The 21,651-nt window shown below is 38.6% G+C and overlaps 3 non-coding genes and 1 pseudogene across 3 annotated transcripts; all 4 read right to left on the bottom strand.

Annotated features, from left to right (window-relative positions):
* Positions 1-1,153: 1,153 nt before the first annotated feature.
* Positions 1,154-3,148, bottom strand: LOC127010516 (small subunit ribosomal RNA). Its single transcript, XR_007763272.1, has one exon. It is a non-coding gene; the product is annotated as a small subunit ribosomal RNA (ribosomal RNA).
* Positions 3,149-7,257: 4,109 nt separating this feature from the next.
* On the bottom strand, positions 7,258-16,702 carry LOC127010560 (large subunit ribosomal RNA; annotated as a pseudogene).
* A 402-nt stretch (positions 16,703-17,104) lies between these two features.
* LOC127010553 (5.8S ribosomal RNA) lies at positions 17,105-17,283 on the bottom strand. The gene has a single exon (XR_007763309.1). It is a non-coding gene; the product is annotated as a 5.8S ribosomal RNA (ribosomal RNA).
* Positions 17,284-18,486: 1,203 nt separating this feature from the next.
* Positions 18,487-20,481, bottom strand: LOC127010531 (small subunit ribosomal RNA). The gene has a single exon (XR_007763287.1). It is a non-coding gene; the product is annotated as a small subunit ribosomal RNA (ribosomal RNA).
* Positions 20,482-21,651: the final 1,170 nt, after the last annotated feature.

Here is a 21,651-nt window from a genome sequence, read left to right as displayed (position 1 = left end):
TAAAAATACACCATTTTACTGGCATATATCAATTCCTTCAATAAATTTATTTTTATACCTAAAACGAATGCTGCGAAATGTCTTAGTTTTATATAACCAATATATATCAAAGTATTTCTTTTTAAATTGCATTTATTGTAAATAAATATATATATATATATATTAATACTTTTTTAGCGATATAAATTGAAATTTATATAAAACATTAACCTGTATAAAACCAGGTACAACATTGTACATTTTAGGTTGTTGCATTATCCAATGTATGCGCATAACTGAGATGAACAATACATATCGCAACGCGTGTATATTATGATCCATATACACACAGTATTTTAATTGTGTTTATATACAATAATAATTTAATATTATTATTTTAATAATTCGATTTGCTTGTTCGAATTTTTATTTGTTTGTTTTGGCTGCTTATTATTTCTCTCATATGTATTAAATACAATATATAATTTTAATATTTGCATTATTTCGATTTGCTTGTTCGAAATTTCATTTGATCTATATTAGATCATATACATTTTGGCAATTCATATTTTATTTGTATTACTATAATGTATTTATTATAATATAAACAAATATTTTATTAACGGTAAGGATATACAATAATAATTTAATATTATTATTTTAATAATTCGATTTGCTTGTTCGAATTTTTATTTGTTTGCTTTGGCTGCTTATTATTTCTCTCATATGTATTAAATACAATATATAATTTTAATATTTGCATTATTTCGATTTGCTTGTTCGAAATTTTATTTGATCTATATTAGATCTCATATACATTTTGGCAATTCATATTTTATTTGTATTATTATAATGTATTTATTATAATATAAACAAATATTTTATTAACGGTAAGGATATACAATAATAATTTAATATTATTATTTTAATAATTCGATTTGCTTGTTCGAATTTTTATTTGTTTGCTTTGGCTGCTTATTAATTTCTCTCATATGTATTAAATACAATATATAATTTTAATATTTGCATTATTTCGATTTGCTTGTTCGAAATTTCATTTGATCTATAATAGATCTCATATACATTTTGGCAATTCATATTTTATTTGTAATACTATAATGTATTTATTATAATATAAACAAATATTTTATTAACAGTAAGGATATTAAAACATTAATGATCCTTCCGCAGGTTCACCTACGGAAACCTTGTTACGACTTTTACTTCCTCTAAATAATCAAGTTCGGTCAACTTTTGCGAAACAACCGTAACACGCAAGGCGTCACAGTGATCACGTCCGGAGACCTCACTAAATAATTCAATCGGTAGTAGCGACGGGCGGTGTGTACAAAGGGCAGGGACGTAATCAATGCGAGTTAATGACTCACACTTACTGGGAATTCCAAGTTCATGTGAACAGTTTCAGTTCACAATCCCAAGCATGAAAGTGGTTCAGCGGTTTACCCGGACCTCTCGGTCTAGGAAATACACGTTGATACTTTCATTGTAGCGCGCGTGCAGCCCAGGACATCTAAGGGCATCACAGACCTGTTATTGCTCAATCTCATTATTGCTAGACGCAATTTGTCCATTTAAGAAGCTAGTGTCCTTATAATGGGACAAACCAACAGGTACGGCTCCACTTATATAAACACATTCAAACACAATAAACATTTTACTGCCACCATGAATGAAGGCTATATAAGCTTCAACACCATAATCCTGAAGATATCTATTTAATATATTTGAGTCTCGTTCGTTATCGGAATTAACCAGACAAATCACTCCACGAACTAAGAACGGCCATGCACCACCACCCATAGATTCGAGAAAGAGCTATCAATCTGTCTTACACACTTATGTTCGGACCTGGTAAGTTTTCCCGTGTTGAGTCAAATTAAGCCGCAGGCTCCACTCCTGGTGGTGCCCTTCCGTCAATTCCTTTAAGTTTCAGCTTTGCAACCATACTTCCCCCGGAGCCCAAAAGCTTTGGTTTCCCGGGAAGCGACTGAGAGAGCCATAAAAGTAGCTACACCCAATTGCTAGCTGGCATCGTTTATGGTTAGAACTAGGGCGGTATCTGATCGCCTTCGAACCTCTAACTTTCGTTCTTGATTAATGAAAACATCTTTGGCAAATGCTTTCGCTTAAGTTAGTCTTACGACGGTCCAAGAATTTCACCTCTCGCGTCGTAATACTAATGCCCCCAAACTGCTTCTATTAATCATTACCTCTTGATCTGAAAACCAATGAAAGCAGAACAGAGGTCTTATTTCATTATCCCATGCACAGAATATTCAGGCATTTGAAGCCTGCTTTAAGCACTCTAATTTGTTCAAAGTAATTGTACCGGCCCACAATAACACTCGTTTAAGAGCACTAATGCAGGTTTTTAAATAGGAGGAACATATGAAAAAATACAAGTATCTAAGCACATGTAAGAACTCCACCGGTAATACGCTTACATACATAAAGGTATAGTACTAACCACAATTGTAAGTTGTACTACCCGTATGAAGCACAAGTTCAACTACGAACGTTTTAACCGCAACAACTTTAATATACGCTATTGGAGCTGGAATTACCGCGGCTGCTGGCACCAGACTTGCCCTCCAATTGGTCCTTGTTAAAGGATTTAAAGTGTACTCATTCCAATTACAGGGCCTCGGATATGAGTCCTGTATTGTTATTTTTCGTCACTACCTCCCCGAGCTGGGAGTGGGTAATTTACGCGCCTGCTGCCTTCCTTAGATGTGGTAGCCGTTTCTCAGGCTCCCTCTCCGGAATCGAACCCTGATTCCCCGTTACCCGTTGCAACCATGGTAGTCCTAGATACTACCATCAAAAGTTGATAGGGCAGACATTTGAAAGATCTGTCGTCGGTACAAGACCATACGATCTGCATGTTATCTAGAGTTCAACCAATATAACGATCTTGCGATCGCTTGGTTTTAGCCTAATAAAAGCACATGTTCCATAAGGTTCATGTTTTAATTGCATGTATTAGCTCTAGAATTACCACAGTTATCCAAGTAACTGTTAACGATCTAAGGAACCATAACTGATATAATGAGCCTTTTGCGGTTTCACTTTTAATTCGTGTGTACTTAGACATGCATGGCTTAATCTTTGAGACAAGCATATAACTACTGGCAGGATCAACCAGAATAATGTTTTTATTCATATTTCATTCATATTTTTTGAATAGAAATTAGCAATATATATGTTGTTATAGATTTTATTTCTATCGAATACGGCCATTTTTATATAGCATTCGTATACGTTTGTTTTCCAATTTATACTTGTTTCGCCACTAATAATAACAAGTTTTTATTGATGTCAAAAAGAATCATATTCTTTATAAACACAATATTTATTTTTCATATATTTTCTTTATATATGCACATTTCATTCTAAAATATCATTTTTGTTCGACATACATAATATATTGTATCCACACATGTACAATTTTTGTTTAACCAATATAAGATATTGAGTTAATCATTTGTATTTTGACGATAAATTTAAAATTTATCTATATATATCCATATAAGTCTCTGGTAATATATAAAATAGAACCGAGTGTATATATATAATTATTACTACTATATTTATTTCTTAAATAATATATACTTATATATTATTTATATATATACTCTTTATTATATATTATATAATTTCTTAAATAACTCTCTTAATAGCTATTTTTTATTATCAACAATATAAGTTGATATTAATATTGAAAATGTATTCATAATTACATTTTTATATTTCTTTGGTAGACTTTTATGTACTATTATTATTTAATAATACACATATAATATAAATCATGTTAGCCTACCTCCTAAAATTAACGATAAAATTCGGAAACAATTTGTTATTCTATGTACAATAGAAACTTGGCCTTTGTTTCAACGTTATTATCTTTGGGCTTAAAATATTAACCGCGGAGCCAAGTCTCGTATTCAAATAAATGAATAAAGAAACAAATTTGACGGATAATATCTTCTCTACTGACATATGTCAATAGCAGACGGCCGGCCCATTGACCATCCTATAGTAGTTTTTGGACACGCTGTCTCCCATTCGGGTATATTCAATTTACTTTGCCACTCACCCATATAGTGTTCTCTTATATAATAAGACAACGCACTTTTATATTCATTATATGGATATATTGCCTTCCTCATATTTGCCACACCACCTATAGTAGTTTTTGGACACGCTGTCTCCCATTCGGGTATATTCAATTTACTTTGCCACTCACCCATATAGTGTTCTCTTATATAATAAGAAAACGCACTTTTATTTTCATTATATGGATATATTGCCTTCCTCATATTTGCCACACCACCTATAGTAGTTTTTGGACACGCTGTCTCCCATTCGGGTATATTCAATTTACTTTGCCACTCACCCATATAGTGTTCTCTTATATAATAAGAAAACGCACTTTTATTTTCATTATATGGATATATTGCCTTCCTCATATTTGCCACACCACCTATAGTAGTTTTTGGACACGCTGTCTCCCATTCGGGTATATTCAATTCTCTTTGCCACTCACCCTTATAGTATTCTCTTATTTAATAAGAATACTAAAATACTTCTCATATTATAGATGTAATCTATTAACTTCTCAATATCCATACGGTTTATGTATGGTATTGACAAAATCCTATGCATTTGCATAAGATTTATTTTGCCACAATTTATAGTACTAGTGCCGCCCTCACTAGGTATAAATATCTCATTTCGCTAGTAGTGTATGGGCAAATTCTACTAGCTATTCTCATAAATATGTCACTTATATGCCATATCTATACAATTCATGCACTTTTATATGTATATTTGCTATATTATACATTATTATGCCTTATAGGTATTATACCTATAAGCCACATCCATACGATTGCTTAATATAAATATATGTATAATTTTTTATACATATTTTTTTTTATTTATGTATGGTTTTTTATTCATATCCATATACTGTATTCACTTTTATATGGATATGATTGGCGTTTTATATAGTATTGACAAAATCATAAGTTTGACCAATACGAGGAGAGGTCCGCCAACGACCACCTCCCTATAGGTGTTTTTGGACACGCTGTCTCCCATTCGACTGCTTACTATACTAGGGGCTACCCGCTCCGTATGATATTCTCTCATATAACAAGAGAATGCAAGAAATATTCGTATTTTATGAATATAATCCATTTATTTTTCAATATCCATACGTTTTACTTAGTTTTTTGTACGGTATTGACAAAATCCTATGCATTTGCATAAGATTTATTTTGCCACAATTTATAGTACTAGTGCCGCCCTCACTAGGTATAAATATCTCATTTCGCTAGTAGTGTATGGGGAAATTCTACTAGCTATTCTCATAAATATGTCACTTATATGCCATATCTATACAATTCATGCACTTTTATATGTATATTTGCTATATTATACATTATTATGCCTTATAGGTATTATACCTATAAGCCACATCCATACGATTGCTTAATATAAATATATGTATAATTTTTTATACATATTTTTTTTTTATTTATGTATGGTTTTTTATTCATATCCATATACTGTATTCAATTTTATATGGATATGATTGGCGTTTTATATAGTATTGACAAAATCATAAGTTTGACCAATACGAGGAGAGGTCCGCCAACGACCACCTCCCTATAGGTGTTTTTGGACACGCTGTCTCCCATTCGACTGCTTACTATACTAGGGGCTACCCGCTCCGTATGATATTCTCTCATATAACAAGAGAATGCAAGAAATATTCGTATTTTATGAATATAATCCATTTATTTTTCAATATCCATACGTTTTACTTAGTTTTTTGTACGGTATTGACAAAATCCTATGCATTTGCATAAGATTTATTTTGCCACAATTTATAGTACTAGTGCCGCCCTCACTAGGTATAAATATCTCATTTCGCTAGTAGTGTATGGGCAAATTCTACTAGCTATTCTCATAAATGCCTTCTTTATGCCATATCTATACAATTTATGCACTTTTATATGTATATTTGCTAATATTATACATTATTATGCCTTATAGGTATTATACCTATAAGCCATATACATACGATTTCATTTTTTTATTTATATATGGTTTTGTATTTATAACCATATACCGTATTTACTTTTATAAGGATATGATTGGCGTTTTATATAGTATTGACAAAATTATAAGTTTGACAAACACTTTTTTAAGTCTTTTAGTTAAAATTGTCATTTTTAATTGACTATCTAAACACTAGATATATTTGCACATGGAGCAAAGAGTATAAAAATTGGTCGCGTCACTAATAATATCGCGATACATTTTTACTACCATCAAAATACCACATACGTTTATATGTCCTCTTTATTTAATTTGGTTTCTAAACCTCAGGAATAGTTTTAATTATATGTGCGCTCTAAGTTGAATGAATTTCTTGAATCTCTTTACTTGAATTTCTAAGACTTAAAAATATTTATAAATAGATGTCCTATTGCATAATATTTTTTTATCGCTTCACTTATAAAATAACGATCCTGCCTTTCTACCTTTGAATAAACATTCATATAAACATGGAGAAAAAAACGTTCGCGTCACTAACAGTATGTGACGATAAAATTTTGCTAACATTAAAAGGAACATATTTTTATATGTCAACTCTTAGTTGAATTGGTCTATTGCTTAAGATTCTAGACCTTAGGAATATTTTTATATTATATGTTTGCCAATCTTCGCGTCACTAAAAAGATGACGATTCATATTGTTATTATTAGATGGTCGAGTTGTACTTATATTGATATGTTAATCAAATTGGTCTCTTACTTGAAAATCTAGACCTTAGGAATATTTTTATATTATATGTTTGCCAATCTTCGCGTCACTAATAAGATGACGATTCATATTGTTATTATTAGATGGTCGAGTTGTACTTATATTGATATGTTAATCAAATTGGTCTCTTACTTGAAAATCTAGACCTTAGGAATATTTTTATATTATATGTTTGCCAATCTTCGCGTCACTAATAAGATGACGATTCATATTGTTATTATTAGATGGTCGAGTTGTACTTATATTGATATGTTAATCAAATTGGTCTCTTACTTGAAAATCTAGACCTTAGGAATGTAATATATAAAGGATTAAAAATTCGCCACAAAGCCAAGCAAACAATCAATGCATACAAATAGATTGTTGGTTGAACTTTATATAAGAAGTTCAACACAACAAATAAATTATGCAATTTTATTATCGAATCATCAAGCAAAGGATAAGCTTCAGTGGATCGCAGTATGGCAGCTGCTCAACCACTTACAACACCTTGCCTGTTACAAAAGTCGTTTACAATTGATTCTAGGCTTTGTCATTGTATTAAATAATGCTTTTATATGTAACTAGCGCGGCATCAGGTGATCAAAGATCCTCCCAATTTACTATGTTACAAATTACATTGGCATCACATCCATTGTCGTTTAAAAAGTAAATTATAAACTTTAAATGGTTTAGAAGCCATACAATGCAAATTGCCCCTTATTTATCATTGCAGTCCAGCACGGATACGACCTTAGAGGCGTTCAGGCATAATCCAACGGACGTAGCGTCATACCACTGTTCGCTCGAACAAGTATTGTGCCATTGGTCCGTACCTGCGGTTCCTCTCGTACTACGCAGGAATGCTGTCGCAACAACGTTTTGTCATTAGTAGGGTAAAACTAACCTGTCTCACGACGGTCTAAACCCAGCTCACGTTCCCTTGCATGGGTGAACAATCCAACGCTTGGTGAATTTTGCTTCACAATGATAGGAAGAGCCGACATCGAAGGATCAAAAAGCGACGTCGCTATGAACGCTTGGCCGCCACAAGCCAGTTATCCCTATGGTAACTTTTCTGACACCTCTTGTTAAAAACTCTTTAAACCAAAAGGATCGATAGGCCGAGCTTTTGCTGTCCCTGTGTGTACTGAACACCGAGATCAAGTCAGCATTTGCCCTTTTGCTCTATGTGTGGTTTCTGTCCGCACTGAGCTGGCCTTGGGACACCTCCGTTATTATTTGAGAGATGTACCGCCCCAGTCAAACTCCCTACCTGGCAATGTCCTTGAATTGGATCATACCTGAGTAATTGGAGTTATACCAAATTTTCAAATCAAAAATACATAAATGCACCGTTTTATTAAAGAATTTGTTTGCGATTATATAACAAACTCGTGATACTTTGATCAAGAAGCTTGCATCAAAACCCAATACCATAAGATATAATAAATATATCCGTATAATGGCTAGGAAATGATACACGTTCCATTTAATCAAGTAAGTAAGGAAACAATAAGAGTAGTGGTATTTCATTGGCGATACCAAACCGAGGTCTAATATCTCCCACTTATTCTACACCTCTTATGTCTCCTTACACTGCCAGATTAGAGTCAAGCTCAAAAGGGTCTTCTTTCCCCGCTAATTATTCCAAGCCCGTTCCCTTGGCTGTGGTTTCGCTAGATAGTAGATAGGGACAGGTGTGTCTCGGATCCCTCCGAACTTATTTAACGTGACGTGTTCCGCACTGAAGGGATTACAGCCACGGCATTCTAATATACCCACAAGGGAGTATATAATGCAAGGGTCTGGGTTAAGCGCCAAACCAACGCCCTGGACTAGAAGCTATAGCTATGTACATAGCAACCACCCCAGTAGCAATTTAAGTACTTGCTTGTCGGGCAAGCACTCCCCCTTGCATAGGGGCGAGATCTATCTAAAATCTCTACTGTTCTTTGGGTCGCAGCACCCGAGTTGTATTAACGCAACATCCACGTCGAGCCCGGGGACTCTACCCGCGATATAGGTGTCAACCACAGCCACCACGAAACTCCCACTAGGGGGCCGACCTCAATGAGTAGCCTTGGAGAACCACTCAACCCGTGGCACCGAAATTTCAGGCTCGGTGGGCCTCACCCCTTCAGCTCCGACAAGCTCGGATGGGGCAACCATGTCATATTAGTCGCCTCCTACGACAAGCAATGACAAGCTGTGGCAGTATTCTTCGCCGTTGCCACACGGCAAGGGAGTTTTGGGACTATTGTCCCGGCGCCTGCGGTTCATCCCTCGTCGCTTCCATCCTACGCCTCGAGAAGGCAGCATCAGCAAAAGCTCCTAGGAGACGCATCCGTTCTGGGGTCTCGACTACTCCTGCGACGTTCCATCTTTCTTGGACTCGAACAATGCCAAGGGCATCCAAGTCACGCAAATCGCTATAGAGGCGGCACTCACATAGTACGTGAAGCCAGTCCTCACTCTCCTCTCCACATGAGCATGCGGTTGTGGTGCTGAGGGTTCTACCATGGAGGAAAGCGTTGAACGACCCGTGTCCTGTCAGCAAGAATCCGGCTCTTAAGGTGAAGACAAAGTCCTTCCTCTTGTAGACGAACGCTGCCTCTGGGAAAAACTGGCGAGTCACAAAACCGTGAGCCGCTTGGTCCCATCTGAGTTGCCACTCATTTAGCAGACATTCGTCTAGCAGAGCCATCTTGGATTTCCAGTCCAACACAGACAAGTCCTGTCCATAGAGCCAGTCGCTCTCGTCCAGGGGAACGTGCTTTCTGAGCTTAAACTTCACTGCCATCCTGTGAGCATCTAAATCCATTGGAGGAGCACCAGCAAGCACCTGCAGTGCCACCGTGGACACTGTGCGGCATACCGGTAGGCATCCTAATAGGATGGTCCTCTGGCACGAGGTGAGGAGTCTTAAGGACTTGCCCTTGCTCGCCGCCTTGTACCAGACCGAGGCACCGAAGAGTGCACAGGGGACCATGAGTCCGCTGTATATCGTCCTCTTAGCACGGGAGCTGAGCCCCCAATCGACTCGGAGCACCCGTGCTAGCCCTCCGGCAACTCCAGCCAGCCGATCTCTGAGAGCAGAGATATGCGGGAGAAAGCTCATCCGCTCGCCGACTAAGATGCCAAGGTACCGGCATTTGGTGACGTATGGCAGGCTTGCTCCAGCAAACCGTACCGTCGGTCTCCTAGTGTCTGAAAGATTCCCTTTCAGCAACATGATTGCCGTCTTGCTGGTTGACACACTCACTCCAACCTCAGCTCCCCAGGCTCCCACGATGTCCATCAACTGCTCACCCTTTCGCTCCAGATCGGCACGGGAATTCCCATCGACGAAAAGTAGCAAGTCATCTGCAAACGCGCTCAGAGCACAATGTGGCTCCAGGCGCTGAAGCAGCACATCCATCAGTAGGTTCCAAATAAATGGACCACTGACGGACCCTTGCGGGCAGCCCCGTGTAACCGACACTGTGGCCGCTTCGTAACTGCTGATGATACTGGCACTTCGACCGGAGAAATAACTTTTCCACAAGTCTATCTCTCGACAGCCGACGTCGATAAGCCGATCCAGCACCGCGTTCCACTCAACATTGTCGAAGGCACCCTTGAAATCAACAAAGATTCCCAGCACCCTCCTCTCGCGGCTGGTGGAAACGGTGTTTTTAGCGTGCATCCACGCATCCTCAACGCAGCGTCCAGGCCGAAATCCAAATTGCCATCTGCAGCCATCCGGTAGCACATCCTTCAGTCGATTCACCATGATCCCTTCCAGCACCTTTCCGAACACTGGCAAAAGGCATATGCCACGATAAGAGGCAGGATCGCTCCTGTCCTTATCTGGCCCCTTTACCAGCGGTATCACTCTCGGGTGTTTCCACTCGGCAGGAAAATATCCTTCCGAGAGGCATCGAGAGTACAACTTCGTCAGGTGCTGAGGGATAGCACGCCATACCTCCTTGACGATCCCACCCGTGATGCCGTCCATTCCCGGCGATCGCCGGCTTCTCAGCTTCGCGACGCTGGTTGCCACCTCGAAGGCTTCGAGGGTCGGTGGAGCAGCAGGAGTTATACCCTCACGCACTGTGGATTCCGCAACAGGGAAGAAGTTGCGGAGGAGTATATCTGCGCAGTCGTGCCATGTCGTAAGTAGCGCGCCGTTCGACCTAAGACATCCAAGATCGGTTGTCTTTTTCCGGCCTCGGCATATTCGGTAGGCGTGCCCCCATGGATCATCCTTGTGCCGTCCCACGAAGTCCCGCCAGTTTTGTTCCTTTGTCATCAGGATAAGCTTCTTATACTGGCCTGAGGCAAGCCTTAATCCAGCGGCAAGTCGCTCAACATCGCCGGTGCCACTCCGACGAGCTGCCTGCAGCCTGCGCCTCAGTCTCCTGACCTCTTGGCGCTTGGTACTCAGTTCAGGATTCCACCATATTACGTTTCCCCTTGCTGCAGGTATCCTGCGCCCTATTACCCTGTCGCACACTTCATGTACGATGGAGCGAAGGGCTGACACATGATCATCCAACGGCGATTCCTCCAGTTCCTCGAGACATTCAGCTACATCCCTTAGTTCTACTCTGAATCTTCGCCAACTTGCATTGGAGAGCCTCCATTGCGGTACCGGAGCTAGGCTCTCAACGGTACTGCTTGGATCTGGAGTAACCTCAACAGTGATGATGTTGTGGTCACTCAGCTCCCAGAAGTCAACTCTCCATTCGTATGTTGCCCACACACGCGCTGCTTCGTTGGTGAAGGTCACGTCGATATCACTTCTGGAGCGGTGATTATCGAACGTGAACACCTGGCTGGCCGTATTAAGCACACAGACACCGCTTGCGATGATCCACTCGTCCATGTGCTGTCCCCGTTCGCGATTCAGACGGTCTCCAGAGTTAGCTGGAGTTTTGCTGAACCACATCGGGGAAACCGCATTCGCATCAAGTCCGAGGATTGTCGGTGTCCTGCTGGCTAGCAGCAGAACCGTATCCAGGTAGTCAGTGTAGGGCTGCAGGGCAGCTGAGTACTGGCAGTATACGGAGGACAGAAAAATGGTGCCGTATTTTCCTGTGACACTCACGCACACTCCATAATCCGTCGTCAATGTCTCGATGGGCATGCAGATGGCAGACGGGTCGTCCACGATGATGGCAGCTTTCTTCCTTTTGTCAGCGAAGATTCTCATGCCTCCAGGGAGTCCAGTGAGACGCTTGCCTGCGTCCACATAGGGCTCCTGAATGAGTGCGAACAGGTGGCCAGCATCTCTCATCCGCTTTGCAAGCTCGATGACAGCGCAACGGCCTCGACCACAATTCGCTTGGATGAAGCTGAACATGTTAATGTCTAGCTTGCACCCTGGCTAGCACAGCGCTATATATCGGGCATCCACCCGAGAGCATATAGTGCCCCGAGGGTAGCCCTTTATGGCGGCAGTTACGGCAGTCCACCGCATTTTTGCACTTCGCCGCGACGTGGTCGTTCTGTCCGCACTGGCGGCAGACCTGGTTTTCTCTAGCGTACCGACACTCGCTGACTTTGTGGTCAAAACCAAGGCATCGGTGGCACGCATAGGTGCGCACTTGAGAGCGGCAGCGGTAAGAGAACCACTTGATATACACCCTCCCGCTTTCGAGAACGGCCAACGCCTGATCATCTACTTCCAGCGTCACGTTTATAGTGGCGCTGTTAGCTGCTGACCAGGGCTTGGTCGCCAGGACTACCGCCTTCTGGAACTCCTTCAGCGACATCTCCTCGAAGTTTTTCTCTTTTAACTCCATCATGAACTCATCCGGCGTCACAGTGGTGTCCACATCCTGTACCGTCACCCTGGGTTTTGCGGCAGTGTTTTTGGACACCTTAAGGCCCACCTCAGCGAATTTTGCGGAGGCAACGATTTTCGACATCTCCGCCTGCGATGGCGTGCGAATAATCGCGCCGCCCCGCTTCAACTCTCGCACCTCATGCACTCTGACGCCCAAAGCAGGCGCTACCTCTTTGCGGACCTTGTCCGCAATTTGCCTCCCTGATAAGGCCGGATCATCACATGCAACGACTGCCGACCAGGTCTCCCGGATTTTCCGCGGTGCGGCTACAGGGGCATAGGGGGCGACAGGGGCAGCAGGTGAGGCGATAAGGTGCGCGCCTCTAGCAGCGGCGGCTGCGTATGAGACGGCCGAGGCAACCGGTGCCTGCTTCTTAAGGCGGTCCTCAAGCACTCCAATCCGTATAAGGAGGGCTGCAACAACCTCCTCGTAGCGGTTGGCTACGGACTGCACCTTCACATTTGTGGCCGGGTTGGCATAGGAGACCATGAACATCCTACCGATCTCCGATCGGATGTCCCCCATCTCGGCAGCGACGGCACCATTACCTCTCCACTCCCTATCCGAGAAGGATTTTAGAGGACTGGCTGGTGCAACGAAGGTCTTCTCGTGTTCAGCATAGGATGCAGCAGCGGCGGGGGCTGCGGGAGCGGCAGGGGCTGCGGCAAGGGCAGCGACAGGGGCAGCGGCAGCGGCAGCAGCAGGGGCAGCGGCAGCGGCAGCGGCAGCGGCAGGGGCTGTCGCAGTGTCAGCGGCAGTTGCATCCAGTGCCATCAACTTGCACCTAGAGGCGTCCCTCAGCGGCGCTTTATTGCGCTTACCTCTGGGTCGTCCTCTGCCCCCACTGCTTCCCCTACTACTAGCACTCTCACTGCCAGAATCTCCAACATCCATTTTGGGTGGCGCCATCCGCCGGTTATCGGCAGTTCCAACCCAAAAGCTTTTCCACCAAGGACTTACCCCTTTATTATCAGCTGGTCGGAAAGCTCTATCAGCTGATCAGCTGATAAAAGTTTAGCGATGACACAAACCGCACAGCTGTTTTAGGCAAAATGTGCCTAAATAAGCCTAACGCCTCTCTCAAGAGAGCGCCTCTCTCGTGACACACGTGGCGCAATGGAAAATTTCCAATGGGAAAAACCCAATTTCACCCGGTTTCACCACTTTTACACAGGGAAAACACGCGCACTGGGTTCGCAGGCACAAAACACGAATTTTCGTGCTGTTTCTAGCTTCGTATCTGGTCTCTATCAGTCAATATTGGCTACACTCGCGGAGCGTACGGAAAACACGTCTGTTCGCACGAGCAATCTAACACCGACTGGAGTAGATAGGGACAGTAGGAATCTCGTTAATCCATTCATGCGCGTCACTAATTAGATGACGAGGCATTTGGCTACCTTAAGAGAGTCATAGTTACTCCCGCCGTTGACCCGCGCTTACTTGAATTTCTTCACTTTGACATTCAGAGCACTGGGCAGAAATCACATTGTGTCAACACCCGCTAGGGCCATCACAATGCTTTGTTTTAATTAGACAGTCGGATTCCCCAAGTCCGTGCCAGTTCTGAATTGATTGTTAATTGATAATCGTTATAATTAATAAGAACTAATTGGTTTAACCCAATTAGTATTCTTAAAAATTTTAGCAAGAAAGTTCCACAATTGGCTACGTAACTAAACTATCCGGGGAACAAGTAACTAACATAAATGCTAGAAACTCTATTTACCCAGAACGAGCACATAAACCATGTTATTGTTTCCCAATCAAGCCCGACTATCTCAATCTTCAGAGCCAATCCTTATCCCGAAGTTACGGATCTAATTTGCCGACTTCCCTTACCTACATTATTCTATCGACTAGAGACTCTTCACCTTGGAGACCAGCTGCGGATATTGGTACGGCCTGTTGAGAAGTTTGCGTGTCCCCACCATAAATTTTCAAGGTCCGAGGAGAAAATATCGACACAACAGTATATGTCATGCTCTTCTAGCCCATCTACCATATCTCTCTGCGAAAGACTTCCATGGTAGTACGGCTATTAAACAGAAAAGAAAACTCTTCCGATATCTCTCGACGGCTTCTTTATGGTCGTTCCTGTTGCCAGGATGAGCACGAGGCCCATATTTAATAACAAACGGATACTCAACAGGTTACGGAATTGGAACCGTATTCCCTTTCGTTCAAAATTATTCAAGTATATTAATTTAGCTAGATTTTATATAATATATATATTTGTTTGGCATTTGTATTTTACTTGAAAATTTTCGGCTTTCGCCTTGAACTTAGGACCGACTAACTCGTGATCAACCACTGTTCACACGAAACCCTTCTCCACTTCAGTCCTCCAAGGTCTCATTCGATTATTTGCTACTACCACCAAGATCTGTACCAATGGCAGCTCCATGCAGGCTTACGCCAAACACTTCTACGCATACCATTGTACCTTCCTACTCACTAAAGTTTCAAAATTTATATTACAAGTAATATAAATCATCTACTTTAGCGGTAATGTATAGGTATACAACTTAAGCGCCATCCATTTTAAGGGCTAGTTGCTTCGGCAGGTGAGTTGTTACACACTCCTTAGCGGATTTCGACTTCCATGATCACCGTCCTGCTGTTTTAAGCAACCAACGCCTTTCATGGTATCTGCATGAGTTGTTAATTTGGGCACCGTAACATTACGTTTGGTTCATCCCACAGCGCCAGTTCTGCTTACCAAAAGTGGCCCACTGGGCACATTATATCATAACCTTGAACTTCATATCAAGAAAGTTAAGGTTCTTACCCATTTAAAGTTTGAGAATAGGTTAAGATCGTTTCGACCCTAAGGCCTCTAATCATTCGCTTTACCAGATAAGATTATTTTATATAATATTAAAATGCACCAGCTATCCTGAGGGAAACTTCGGAAGGAACCAGCTACTAGATGGTTCGATTGGTCTTTCGCCCCTATACTCAATTCTGACAATCGATTTGCACGTCAGAACTGTTTCGGTCTTCCATCAGGGTTTCCCCTGACTTCAACCTGATCAAGTATAGTTCACCATCTTTCGGGTCACAGCATATATGCTCAAGGTACGTTCCAGTTAGAGGCATAAATAATATAAATATCATTATACATAACTATATAGAACGCCCCGGGATTGTGTTAATTAGCTATAAATAGTTAAAAAACTAATCCCATTATTAGTCAAGTTAATTACGCTATTAGGTTTATATCCCAATAACTTGCACATATGTTAGACTCCTTGGTCCGTGTTTCAAGACGGGTCCCGAAGGTATCCTGAATCTTTCGCATTGTTAATCCTACAAGTGCATATAATAAACACAAAAATCAATGATAATTATGCCATTATATAATTCCGAAAAATTAACGCACTGTATTCATATAAATCTATCAGCACTTTATCAAATTAATAACATTTATTCTGTGTTAAAATGCAAGCAAATTAATTTGAATAAACTATAAGTTATATTTTATGATAAATTTGGTATGCTAATAGATTACAATGTCCTTATATGGAAAAAATGCACACTATTATCATAATATTGTTTAAATATTACAATTCTAATGATGAATTTTCCATAACGGATATTCAGGTTCATCGGGCTTAACCTCTAAGCAGTTTCACGTACTGTTTAACTCTCTATTCAGAGTTCTTTTCAACTTTCCCTCACGGTACTTGTTTACTATCGGTCTCATGGTTATATTTAGTTTTAGATGGAGTTTACCACCCACTTAGTGCTGCACTATCAAGCAACACGACTCTTTGGAAACATCATCTAGTAATCATTAACGTTATACGGGCCTGGCACCCTCTATGGGTAAATGGCCTCATTTAAGAAGGACTTAAATCGTTAATTTCTCATACTAGAATATTGACGCTCCATACACTGCATCTCACATTTGCCATATAGACAAAGTGACTTAGTGCTGAACTGATTTCTTTTCGCTCGCCGCTACTAAGAAAATCCTTGTTAGTTTCTTTTCCTCCCCTAATTAATATGCTTAAATTCAGGGGGTAGTCCCATATGAGTTGAGGTTGTGTATAACTTTTATATGCAATTAATTCTTTATATATAATGATAAAACATTTTATTAAATTCGTTATATTAATAATATCTGTATATAAATGGCATTTGTTTGATTTAACGAATCAACGAAGAACAATAATATTGTCAACGGTTTTCTATTTTCTAATCATTAATAAGAGACAATTCTAGATAAATTTTTATGCTAGACATTTCTCAGTATCATTTGATTGAAAAAGAAAATATTTCTCTTCGTTTTTCACATTCAAATTATTTACTAATGTGAGATAATGTTTTTCATATATTTTTTAATATTATGAATAAAATAATTAAATTATTATTATCCAATAATATACCATATGCTTATAAAATTTCATTATAAAATTTGTATAAGCAACTTAATTAGCATAGTCTTACAACCCTCAACCATATGTAGTCCAAGCAGCACTATAAAATTAATTAAAGTACATAACAGCATGGACTGCGATATGCGTTCAAAATGTCGATGTTCATGTGTCCTGCAGTTCACACGATGACGCACAGTTTGCTGCGTTCTTCATCGACCCATGAGCCGAGTGATCCACCGCTTAGAGTTTTATAAATTGGTTTCTTAATTTTGTCAAATATGTTTTTATTGAAAGAAATTAAAAATACACCATTTTACTGGCATATATCAATTCCTTCAATAAATTTATTTTTATACCTAAAACGAATGCTGCGAAATGTCTTAGTTTTATATAACCAATATATATCAAAGTATTTCTTTTTAAATTGCATTTATTGTAAATAAATATATATATATATATATTAATACTTTTTTAGCGATATAAATTGAAATTTATATAAAACATTAACCTGTATAAAACCAGGTACAACATTGTACATTTTAGGTTGTTGCATTATCCAATGTATGCGCATAACTGAGATGAACAATACATATCGCAACGCGTGTATATTATGATCCATATACACACAGTATTTTAATTGTGTTTATATACAATAATAATTTAATATTATTATTTTAATAATTCGATTTGCTTGTTCGAATTTTTATTTGTTTGTTTTGGCTGCTTATTATTTCTCTCATATGTATTAAATACAATATATAATTTTAATATTTGCATTATTTCGATTTGCTTGTTCGAAATTTCATTTGATCTATATTAGATCATATACATTTTGGCAATTCATATTTTATTTGTATTACTATAATGTATTTATTATAATATAAACAAATATTTTATTAACGGTAAGGATATACAATAATAATTTAATATTATTATTTTAATAATTCGATTTGCTTGTTCGAATTTTTATTTGTTTGCTTTGGCTGCTTATTATTTCTCTCATATGTATTAAATACAATATATAATTTTAATATTTGCATTATTTCGATTTGCTTGTTCGAAATTTTATTTGATCTATATTAGATCTCATATACATTTTGGCAATTCATATTTTATTTGTATTATTATAATGTATTTATTATAATATAAACAAATATTTTATTAACGGTAAGGATATACAATAATAATTTAATATTATTATTTTAATAATTCGATTTGCTTGTTCGAATTTTTATTTGTTTGCTTTGGCTGCTTATTAATTTCTCTCATATGTATTAAATACAATATATAATTTTAATATTTGCATTATTTCGATTTGCTTGTTCGAAATTTCATTTGATCTATAATAGATCTCATATACATTTTGGCAATTCATATTTTATTTGTAATACTATAATGTATTTATTATAATATAAACAAATATTTTATTAACGGTAAGGATATTAAAACATTAATGATCCTTCCGCAGGTTCACCTACGGAAACCTTGTTACGACTTTTACTTCCTCTAAATAATCAAGTTCGGTCAACTTTTGCGAAACAACCGTAACACGCAAGGCGTCACAGTGATCACGTCCGGAGACCTCACTAAATAATTCAATCGGTAGTAGCGACGGGCGGTGTGTACAAAGGGCAGGGACGTAATCAATGCGAGTTAATGACTCACACTTACTGGGAATTCCAAGTTCATGTGAACAGTTTCAGTTCACAATCCCAAGCATGAAAGTGGTTCAGCGGTTTACCCGGACCTCTCGGTCTAGGAAATACACGTTGATACTTTCATTGTAGCGCGCGTGCAGCCCAGGACATCTAAGGGCATCACAGACCTGTTATTGCTCAATCTCATTATTGCTAGACGCAATTTGTCCATTTAAGAAGCTAGTGTCCTTATAATGGGACAAACCAACAGGTACGGCTCCACTTATATAAACACATTCAAACACAATAAACATTTTACTGCCACCATGAATGAAGGCTATATAAGCTTCAACACCATAATCCTGAAGATATCTATTTAATATATTTGAGTCTCGTTCGTTATCGGAATTAACCAGACAAATCACTCCACGAACTAAGAACGGCCATGCACCACCACCCATAGATTCGAGAAAGAGCTATCAATCTGTCTTACACACTTATGTTCGGACCTGGTAAGTTTTCCCGTGTTGAGTCAAATTAAGCCGCAGGCTCCACTCCTGGTGGTGCCCTTCCGTCAATTCCTTTAAGTTTCAGCTTTGCAACCATACTTCCCCCGGAGCCCAAAAGCTTTGGTTTCCCGGGAAGCGACTGAGAGAGCCATAAAAGTAGCTACACCCAATTGCTAGCTGGCATCGTTAATGGTTAGAACTAGGGCGGTATCTGATCGCCTTCGAACCTCTAACTTTCGTTCTTGATTAATGAAAACATCTTTGGCAAATGCTTTCGCTTAAGTTAGTCTTACGACGGTCCAAGAATTTCACCTCTCGCGTCGTAATACTAATGCCCCCAAACTGCTTCTATTAATCATTACCTCTTGATCTGAAAACCAATGAAAGCAGAACAGAGGTCTTATTTCATTATCCCATGCACAGAATATTCAGGCATTTGAAGCCTGCTTTAAGCACTCTAATTTGTTCAAAGTAATTGTACCGGCCCACAATAACACTCGTTTAAGAGCACTAATGCAGGTTTTTAAATAGGAGGAACATATGAAAAAATACAAGTATCTAAGCACATGTAAGAACTCCACCGGTAATACGCTTACATACATAAAGGTATAGTACTAACCACAATTGTAAGTTGTACAACCCGTATGAAGCACAAGTTCAACTACGAACGTTTTAACCGCAACAACTTTAATATACGCTATTGGAGCTGGAATTACCGCGGCTGCTGGCACCAGACTTGCCCTCCAATTGGTCCTTGTTAAAGGATTTAAAGTGTACTCATTCCAATTACAGGGCCTCGGATATGAGTCCTGTATTGTTATTTTTCGTCACTACCTCCCCGAGCTGGGAGTGGGTAATTTACGCGCCTGCTGCCTTCCTTAGATGTGGTAGCCGTTTCTCAGGCTCCCTCTCCGGAATCGAACCCTGATTCCCCGTTACCCGTTGCAACCATGGTAGTCCTAGATACTACCATCAAAAGTTGATAGGGCAGACATTTGAAAGATCTGTCGTCGGTACAAGACCATACGATCTGCATGTTATCTAGAGTTCAACCAATATAACGATCTTGCGATCGCTTGGTTTTAGCCTAATAAAAGCACATGTTCCATAAGGTTCATGTTTTAATTGCATGTATTAGCTCTAGAATTACCACAGTTATCCAAGTAACTGTTAACGATCTAAGGAACCATAACTGATATAATGAGCCTTTTGCGGTTTCACTTTTAATTCGTGTGTACTTAGACATGCATGGCTTAATCTTTGAGACAAGCATATAACTACTGGCAGGATCAACCAGAATAATGTTTTTATTCATATTTCATTCATATTTTTTGAATAGAAATTAGCAATATATATGTTGTTATAGATTTTATTTCTATCGAATACGGCCATTTTTATATAGCATTCGTATACGTTTGTTTTCCAATTTATACTTGTTTCGCCACTAATAATAACAAGTTTTTATTGATGTCAAAAAGAATCATATTCTTTATAAACACAATATTTATTTTTCATATATTTTCTTTATATATGCACATTTCATTCTAAAATATCATTTTTGTTCGACATACATAATATATTGTATCCACACATGTACAATTTTTGTTTAACCAATATAAGATATTGAGTTAATCATTTGTATTTTGACGATAAATTTAAAATTTATCTATATATATCCATATAAGTCTCTGGTAATATATAAAATAGAACCGAGTGTATATATATAATTATTACTACTATATTTATTTCTTAAATAATATATACTTATATATTATTTATATATATACTCTTTATTATATATTATATAATTTCTTAAATAACTCTCTTAATAGCTATTTTTTATTATCAACAATATAAGTTGATATTAATATTGAAAATGTATTCATAATTACATTTTTATATTTCTTTGGTAGACTTTTATGTACTATTATTATTTAATAATACACATATAATATAAATCATGTTAGCCTACCTCCTAAAATTAACGATAAAATTCGGAAACAATTTGTTATTCTATGTACAATAGAAACTTGGCCTTTGTTTCAACGTTATTATCTTTGGGCTTAAAATATTAACCGCGGAGCCAAGTCTCGTATTCAAATAAATGAATAAAGAAACAAATTTGACGGATAATATCTTCTCTACTGACATATGTCAATAGCAGACGGCCGGCCCATTGACCATCCTATAGTAGTTTTTGGACACGCTGTCTCCCATTCGGGTATATTCAATTTACTTTGCCACTCACCCATAATATGTTCTCTTATATAATAAGACAACGCACTTTTATATTCATTATATGGATATATTGCCTTCCTCATATTTGCCACACCACCTATAGTAGTTTTTGGACACGCTGTCTCCCATTCGGGTATATTCAATTCTCTTTGCCACTCACCCTTATAGTATTCTCTTATTTAATAAGAATACTAAAATACTTCTCATATTATAGATGTAATCTATTAACTTC

The sequence above is a fragment of the Drosophila biarmipes genome, chromosome X (assembly GCF_025231255.1).
Source record: "Drosophila biarmipes strain raj3 chromosome X, RU_DBia_V1.1, whole genome shotgun sequence".
NCBI lineage: Eukaryota > Metazoa > Arthropoda > Insecta > Diptera > Drosophilidae > Drosophila > Drosophila biarmipes.
Note: the sequence above shows the minus strand (reverse complement) of the source record. Positions and strands in the feature narration are given on the sequence as shown.